The sequence below is a fragment of the Hippopotamus amphibius genome, chromosome 1, assembly GCF_030028045.1.
Source record: "Hippopotamus amphibius kiboko isolate mHipAmp2 chromosome 1, mHipAmp2.hap2, whole genome shotgun sequence".
NCBI lineage: Eukaryota > Metazoa > Chordata > Mammalia > Artiodactyla > Hippopotamidae > Hippopotamus > Hippopotamus amphibius.
Window position 1 is genome coordinate 109,849,415 of NC_080186.1, and position 7,670 is coordinate 109,857,084.

General features: G+C 50.7%; 1 non-coding gene across 1 annotated transcript; it reads right to left on the reverse strand.

Annotated features, from left to right (window-relative positions):
- Window positions 1–2,133: 2,133 nt before the first annotated feature.
- LOC130842681 (U1 spliceosomal RNA) lies at window positions 2,134–2,297 on the reverse strand. Its single transcript, XR_009050510.1, has one exon. It is a non-coding gene; the product is annotated as a U1 spliceosomal RNA (small nuclear RNA).
- Window positions 2,298–7,670: the final 5,373 nt, after the last annotated feature.

A 7,670-nucleotide genomic window follows, 5' to 3' on the forward strand; every position in this document is an offset into this window, starting at 1 on the left:
GGGTATTTAATACAAGAACTCCCTGGTGGGCGAGCCCCTTCCTTGGTGGCATCTCAGAGCTGTGCTCCGTGCTGGATAAGTGGGTGCTGCCAGGAACCTTTTAGGAAGCTGCCTGTGCACCTAATGAACTCATTAGAAGGGTTTGCTCCTTCCTCTGTACTTAAGTCAACAATTACTGTTGTTTTGCCACCTTCAAAAAAAAAAAATTTGTTTCTTGTGGTCCATTTCTCCATCTGTCTGGAAGGACGTCATCGTTGAGCTGTCAAGGAGAAAAACTACCATGGCTTCCAGTTCTTTGATGAAACCTCAGATGCGTGGGCTTCTGGCCAAGCGTCTGCGATTTCATAAGGTTGGAGCATTCATTGTCTCCCTGGGAGTTGCAACTTTGTGTAAGTTTGCGGTGGCTGAACCAAGAAAGAAGGCATATGCAGATTTCTACAGAAATTATGATTCCATGAAAGATTTTGAGGAGATGAGGAAGGCTGGTATCTTTCAGAGTGCAAAGTGATTTTGGAATATAAAGGCAGACTGTTCCTGAAGGAGCATTCTAAGTGCCATATAATTTCTTTGGGTTGAGTTCCATGGAAGTTTGGCACTTACCTGTGTTCCTGAACTGTGAAACTGTGAACTATGAATATCTGGGCTACGGAATAGTCTCTCTTGATAAAAAAATGATTTAAAAAACTTTTGTTTTCTGCATTTTCTAATTGCTCGCTGTTAATCCCTTGCAGTACGTTGTAGTTTTCATCTTTTTTTTTTTTTTTTTCTTTTTGTATCTCTTAAAGTTCACTTGGGTCTTTTCTATGTTTCCCATGTGTCTACTGAACTGTTTGAAGTTACGGAATACAGTTGGAATAAATGTTTTAATGTCCTTCTCTGGTGTCAGCTCTGGGTTGTTTGCACATGATCGATGTGTCTCTGCATTATGGGTCATTTGCCCTGCCTGTTTGGATACCTCCGAATCTCTGATGGAATGCCAGATAGTGTGAATGTTGCCTTGTTGGATGATGGAGAGTTGTGTAACGTTGGGCTTTCTTCAGGGATGCGTTCAAGTTACTTGCAAACAGTTTGATCCTTTCAGGTCGTGCTTTCATGATTCGCTAAGTGGTTCTGAGCAGCACTCAGTTTATGGCTAACTAGTTGCCCTCCTGAGGCAAGACATTCCTGAGTACTCCACCCCACACCCTCATGAATTGAGAGGTTTTGTCTGTCTGTTTTGTTTTGTTTTCTTCCTTGCAGTCTATCTGTTGGGGACAAGCACTATCTGTGTGAGTGCCAGGCACTGTTCTCTGATCCTGTCAAAGCTCTCCCCCTGACCTTGGGGAGTTTCCTGCCAGGGCTGCACTGATCAGTACTGTGCTGCACGCAGGAGGGATCGCCTCTGCAGTTCTCTCTGAGTTACTTCCAGCATCTCTCTCCCCTGGGGAGTCTGTTCTGTGGACCCTAGCTCCTTTGGCCTCCCTGGCATCCGGGTTCAGTGTCCTCAACTCAGCAAGGTCCACCGGGCTGCTTTTCAGTTTGCCCTCGAGTGCCCTGCTTGGAAACTCTCTGCAGACAGTAAATTGGAGCCATTGTTTCCCACCTCTCCAGAACCACGCACTGTCCTTTTTCACCTGATGCCCCAGTCTCTTCAAAGTCTTTGTTTGATGTTTTCTGTTGTTGGCAGGAGGATAAACCGAGGTCGTTATGAGTGTGCATGGTGGGCCACCCCTACTTTGAAGTCCAAGTTGGAAACACCGGTGAAGATTGTGCAAGATTTTTGCAGAGCTCCACAGTCAGAATGAAATCCTCAAGTAGGAAAACCCCCTTGAAGCTTGAATGCGCAGAGAAACTCATATCTGCAGTGGCAGCAAAGGCCTGTGATTTGTGCCCGGAAAGAAAGAACCTGGTTAGGTGTAGGCCATGATGGAGACCTCGCGGTTTTCTTCGGAGAGTTTCGGGGTTACCTGCCACTCTTACCCGATGCGCCGGGGTTAACAACGAAAAAAAAAGGCAAAAAAAAAAAAAAAGAAAACCACCAAGAGGCGCAGAAAATGTGGATGAAGCAGGACGGTTACAGTTCTTGCGCAAGTCGCTTATTACGTTCTCTCCTCCAGGTGTATTGGATAGATCTGCCACTTAAGGACTCATTGTCAGGGGAGAGCGCGAACGCAGTCCCCCACTACCACAAATTTTGCAGTCGAGTTTCCCGCATTTGGGGAAATCACAGAGGTCAGCACACCCCCATTGCAATGGGTGAGCCTCGCCCTGGGGAAACCACCTTTGTGATCATGGTATCTCCCCTGCCAGGTAAGTATGAACGTTTCGCTCCCCGTCCCCGCACAGCCTTAGGCTCTTCCACTGTACACACACGCTCACTTTGCCACAACCCCCACCCCAGCCCCTCCACCACCCCCCGCACCCCCTCCTCTTCCACGCCCCTCCAAACAACTCTCCTAAGAAAATCCGAGCTACATCTCCGGAAAACTTCCACAGCCCGGGGAGTGGCTGGCCGGGAATGGCACCCCTGCACTGCAAGATTTACATAAGCCAAGCCCCATCCCTGACCTCTAAGGCGGCTCCTCTCCTCCCACCCACGCTGGGTCCCTGGGCCGTCATCTCCCCTCACCCCTGCCCAGACGACCAATGGGCGCATCAGCTGCCGAAAGGGGACATGACGTCGTGATTTCCGCCCACGTAGGTAACGGACCTCTAAGCTTTCATCTGAAATACTGGCGGGTTCTGCCAGCCTCCTGGCATTCTTCCCTTCTGTCTTGCGTTACACACCGAGGAGGGGAATTCCGGGATTGTGTGTGACTGACCCAAAATGTTCGTTAGTAGTAAAGAAGTCGTAAGGCAAGGGCTACAGGTATATATTTATAGGAACACAATGAAAGCACATGTCTGTGTCCTGTGCATAGACACACAGATTCAGGGTTGCCTCTCACAGTGCTGCTCGGTGTATTGTCTGTGCACGTCCTTCCTGCTTGGTTCTCATGGTGCCCCAGGGACCGAGCTTTTGCTTTCCTCACCGAACAGAATACGAGAAATGAAGATTCTGAAAAAGAAGCGGATGACCAAAAGAAGGGGTTAGAAAGATGACGTGTTTGCTTGGAGAGTGCGGTTGGTTTGTTTGTTGATTTGTTTTCTCTTTCTGGGTAAGACTGGTTCGACCTGGGGGTGGGGGTGGGGGCCGGGGCCGCGGAGGCTGGAGAAGGAAGCCAGCTTGTGTTTTCAGACCAGAGAGCAAGGAGTGGAGTGACTGGATCCTTGAGGGTGCCTCTGGCTTAAGGGGGAAAGTGACTCTTGCGGAGAATCCTAGACGCAGAGGAACTCAGCACCCAGCCAACTTCCAGGAAGAAGCTTCCTTTCCTCCTCCCTGCTTTCTCCCTTTCCCCTCCTTTCTCTCTCTGCAGCCATCAGAAATAGACTCTGGCTCCTTTCCTCTGAAATATACTTTCTTCAAGGGATAGTGCTAGCTCAGAGACTCTCCAGCCAACTGGAGAACCAGGCTTACAAACAGGGAGGAATAAGCAAGGCCAATGGAAGGGAGCACACAGACCAAACGGGAAGGGCATGGGTACCCCCTGCTGAGTGACAACCCCTGTGGCTCTGCACAGGTGACACTACTGGCCCTGGACACTAGACACCGCCAATGGCTCTGCGACTTCTGCTGCACCTGGTCGGTGTTAAACTAAGGATCTGGAGGTGGGGAGAGTCTTCTGTTGCACGGGACAGGAAGAATTTCCCCAGGGCCTACTCCTTGTGTCTCTCAACTCCTGTCAAATGCTGGGGTCATTGTTACTCATGGGGATTGGCCAGCTCTTGGTAATAGACCCACATCTTAGCCCCTAGGAAAACTGTGAAAGCCAGTATGTGATCCTTAAAAGTTGCAGAATGTGGGAAGGTCCTCATACACAGGCAGGGGGTTCAGATAAAACCCCCTGCAGCTAGCCCCGTGGAGAACATTGTAAATCCAGTGCCCAAGGCCATGCAACCCTGTCTCAAATATACACGCGTGTACCACCCAGCCTCGGAGCATACTAGATGTTTATCCCTGAGCCCAGGGTGAGGGTTTCAGCCTCTTATAAGGGGATGGTTTGGTACACCATCCAGTATTATTTACATTATCTCCACTGAGAATTGACAAGCTTGAAAGTTCACATTTCTGGGGCTAGAGTAATTGGTCTACAGCCATGGTAACAAATGGCCACCAATGTCCACTGTAGGAGTTTCCTGTTGCTACTGTAACACATTACCACACACTTAGTGAATTAAAACCACGCACATTTATTATCTTATGCTCCTGGAGATCAGAATTCCAAGATGCATCTCACTGGGCTAAAATCAATGTGACAGTGGGGTTGAGGTCCTTTCTGGAGGCTCTAGGGGAGGATCTCTTTCTTTGCCTTTTCCAGCCTCTGGAAGGTGCCCACATTCTACTCTCATAGCCCCCTTCCGTCTTCAGAGCCAGTCACGGCTGATCAAGTCATTCTCAGAACGCATTATTCTGACCCCAACTCTCCTTCCTCCCTCTTCCACTTACATGGACCCTTGGGATTCCATGGGGCCCTCCAGGACAACCTCCCCATCTCAAGGGCCTGAATGTAATCACACCTGCAAAGTCTCTTTCGCCATGTCAGGTAGCATGTTCACACACTCTAGGGATCAGGATGTGGACATCTTTGGGGAAGCATTATTCTGCCACCACAGCCCGTCTCCTCGGTGAACACATTTCTGCAAGCGTATCAGTCAGTGGTGGCCCCTGTCTTCTGAAAGTCATCCAGGTGAATGCAAGTCAGTCCACTGCCTTTGAGTGTCAGCCAGGCAACAGCTGTGCCTCATGTGGAGGCCTCTGAGTCAGAGAGAGAGAAGGAGGACGTCTGTGAGGAGAGGAATCGAAGGGACCCAGTGCCTGGAAAGTTCCCAGGGACCAGAGCTGAGGGCTGCAAGCGCCTTCGTGGGAGGAGGAGGCTGTGGAGGGTGTTAGCACCTGAATGTATGTGTCCCCCCCACCCCCACCCCCAAATTCATATCTGGAACCCTAATCCCTGTGGGACTGTATTTGGAGAAGGAGCCTTTAAGGAAGTCACTTAGATTAAATGCATCCATGGGCTTGGGGCCCTGATCAGGTAGGATTAGTGTTCTTACAGGAGGAGATACCAGAGAGCTTGGGCTCCTGCCCTACCCCAGCTCAAGCAAGGAGAAAAGGCCATGTGAGGACCCAGGGAGGCATCCGCTGTCTGCAAGCCAGGTAGAGAGCTCGCACCAGAAACTGCATTGGCAGGAACGTCCGTCTTGATCTTGGACTTCCAGCCCCCAGAATGTGTGCAAACAGAGTTCTGGTTAAGCCACCCGGTCTAGGGTAATTTCTTACGGCAGCCCAGGCTGACTAATACAGATGGTTACTTAGCCATTGGCCTAAGCTGCTTCTCCTACCTGGGCCTTTGTGGGATCTGCCCCAGTTTTGTTCATTTCCTGTAATTAGTACTCACAGCCTGCTCTGCCCTTCTTCAGGCTGGTCTGTGACTTTAGAATGAGGATTGAGCACCCGGTTTAGGATTTCAGAGTGTAATTTACTCCATGTAACAATGACCTGCACCAAGGATCTTCTTAGAGTTGTGTTGTTGTTGTTTTCAAACAAGTCTGACATCTTCCCAAATATCAACATAGCATGACTTGGACAACTGGATTGGGAGTCTGCAGAGTGACCCCATGACCCCACGTGGCCTGCATTTGCTCTTCTCCTGGGAGATTTCTGTGCTTCGGACTCTACAGAACCACAGGCAAGGGTTTGGCTGCTGGTGAGGAATCTGTGCCCAGCTCTGGGGAAACCGAGGGACAAAGGAAAGTATCCCCCAAATCAGGGCGTGTAAGAGGGCTGGGTGCGGGGAGTGATGAGAGGCTGCTCTTGTGGGAATAAAGGAGGATGAGAGGGAGGTGGGGGGTGTGTGTGTCCAGCATGAGGTCAGGCGAAGTTCACGAGAGGGCAGCTGCCATTCTGGGACCAGAGACTAGCGCCTCCTTGGCATTCACGCTCTTCCTCTGCCTCCAGTTTCCGCTCCTCGGCCCCCTCCTCCCCTAGCATCTCCCCAGGCTTGTTTTCTTCCCACGCCTCCTCCTCGTCCCTGCTCCTCCTGCTCCCATCCTCCCCATGCCTCCCCCACGCGACGAAGCAGGCCAGCAAAGGAAGGGGCTGCCCCCATCTGAGAGGACCATGAGGGAGTGTCTTCCACCAGCCTGAGAAGCAGGGACACATTTCTCTCTGGTCAGAACCTGGTTTGGAGGAGACAGGGCAAGATGGCCTCTGCCTGAGGAGCTCAGCCTCCACAGCCCGCCCAGGCAGCACGGGCCTTAGGCCAACCCGGGGATGTGTGAGCAAAAGTCAGGGAGCTCTCTACACAGAAGGCCAGCATCTGGTCCACAAGATCCCAGAGAAGTTAACTGCTCGGTGCCTGCCTTCTTCACAAGGCAAGTTCCAGGGGAAGGACCACGTCGCCCCCTCCTGGCGGCCTGGCGAAGGCGCACGGCGCTCCCTTTGTTCAGGCGAGGGTAGGTGTGAGGGAACCCGCCCATCTGCTGTTCCATGCAGAGCAGCTGCAGGTTCCTGGTCCAAAGTTAGTGGGGTCCCAGGTGCACCGACTCCACCGTCACTTCCTCCACCACAGGCTCTTCAACAAGGATGAGATTTCTCCCAGATAGTCAGCCTGGGGGGAGGGGGGAGGGGGAAGCAACATCTGGGAAAAGAAGCTGAATCTAAACCGACCAGCTCCTGTGCATTAGCAAGCTCATCGATGGAACACGTCTAGGTGCTGATGTGACTTGGTCTTGCTTTGCTGTGCTACGTGGCACCTTCATATCCTGTCTTCATTTTACTAAACTTTGTTGAAAGGAGACAAGTTTTGGGGTTTTTTTCCCTCAGTTCCAGTATTAGTTGGCACCTTAGTTAACAGTGTTGCCAACAGTGGAGTAACGCCCCCTCTAGGTTGTCCCTGTTGTAATTCCCCAAACCTGTGCAGGTATTGCATTACACAGAAAAAGAAACTTTGCCAGTGTGATTGGGCTAAAGCCCTTGAGGTGAGGAAATTATATTCGACCACTCAGGTGGGCCCCCTGTAATTACACACGGCCTTCCTGAAAGCTGGGAAGCAGAAAAGGTCAGGATGATGCAAAGTGAGAGGATTCTACTTGCTGCTGCTGGTTTTGAAGATGGGTAAAGAGGGCACAAGCCAAGGAATGTGGGGGGCCTCTAAAACCTTTGTAGAAATGACGGGGAAACGCATTATCCCCTAGAACCTGCAGAAGGTAAGGCAGCCCTGTCGACCTTTTGATTTTATCCCAGTGAGACCTTTGTTGGACTCCTAACCAACAGAACTGTAATATAATACATAGGTGTTCTTTGAAGCCACTAAACGTCTGGTCACTCTTTACAGCACACATAGAATGCCAATTCTGTAAGTGTCTAGCGCATTCACTTTAGCAGGAGTAAGTTGGGGACATGATGAACCCTGTGTAAGTCTGCAGGGTGTGTGTCTACCTCAGGTGGACTGGTCAAGAGATATTGGTACCTGTTTGCAGCCTTACATTAGGTATCTTTCTTCCTTTCCCTTTTCCCCTAAAGGACGCGCACCCTATTTCCCGCACAGGTGTACCCAGCATGGTTCTCATTTGAATTACAGCAAACTGGAAGA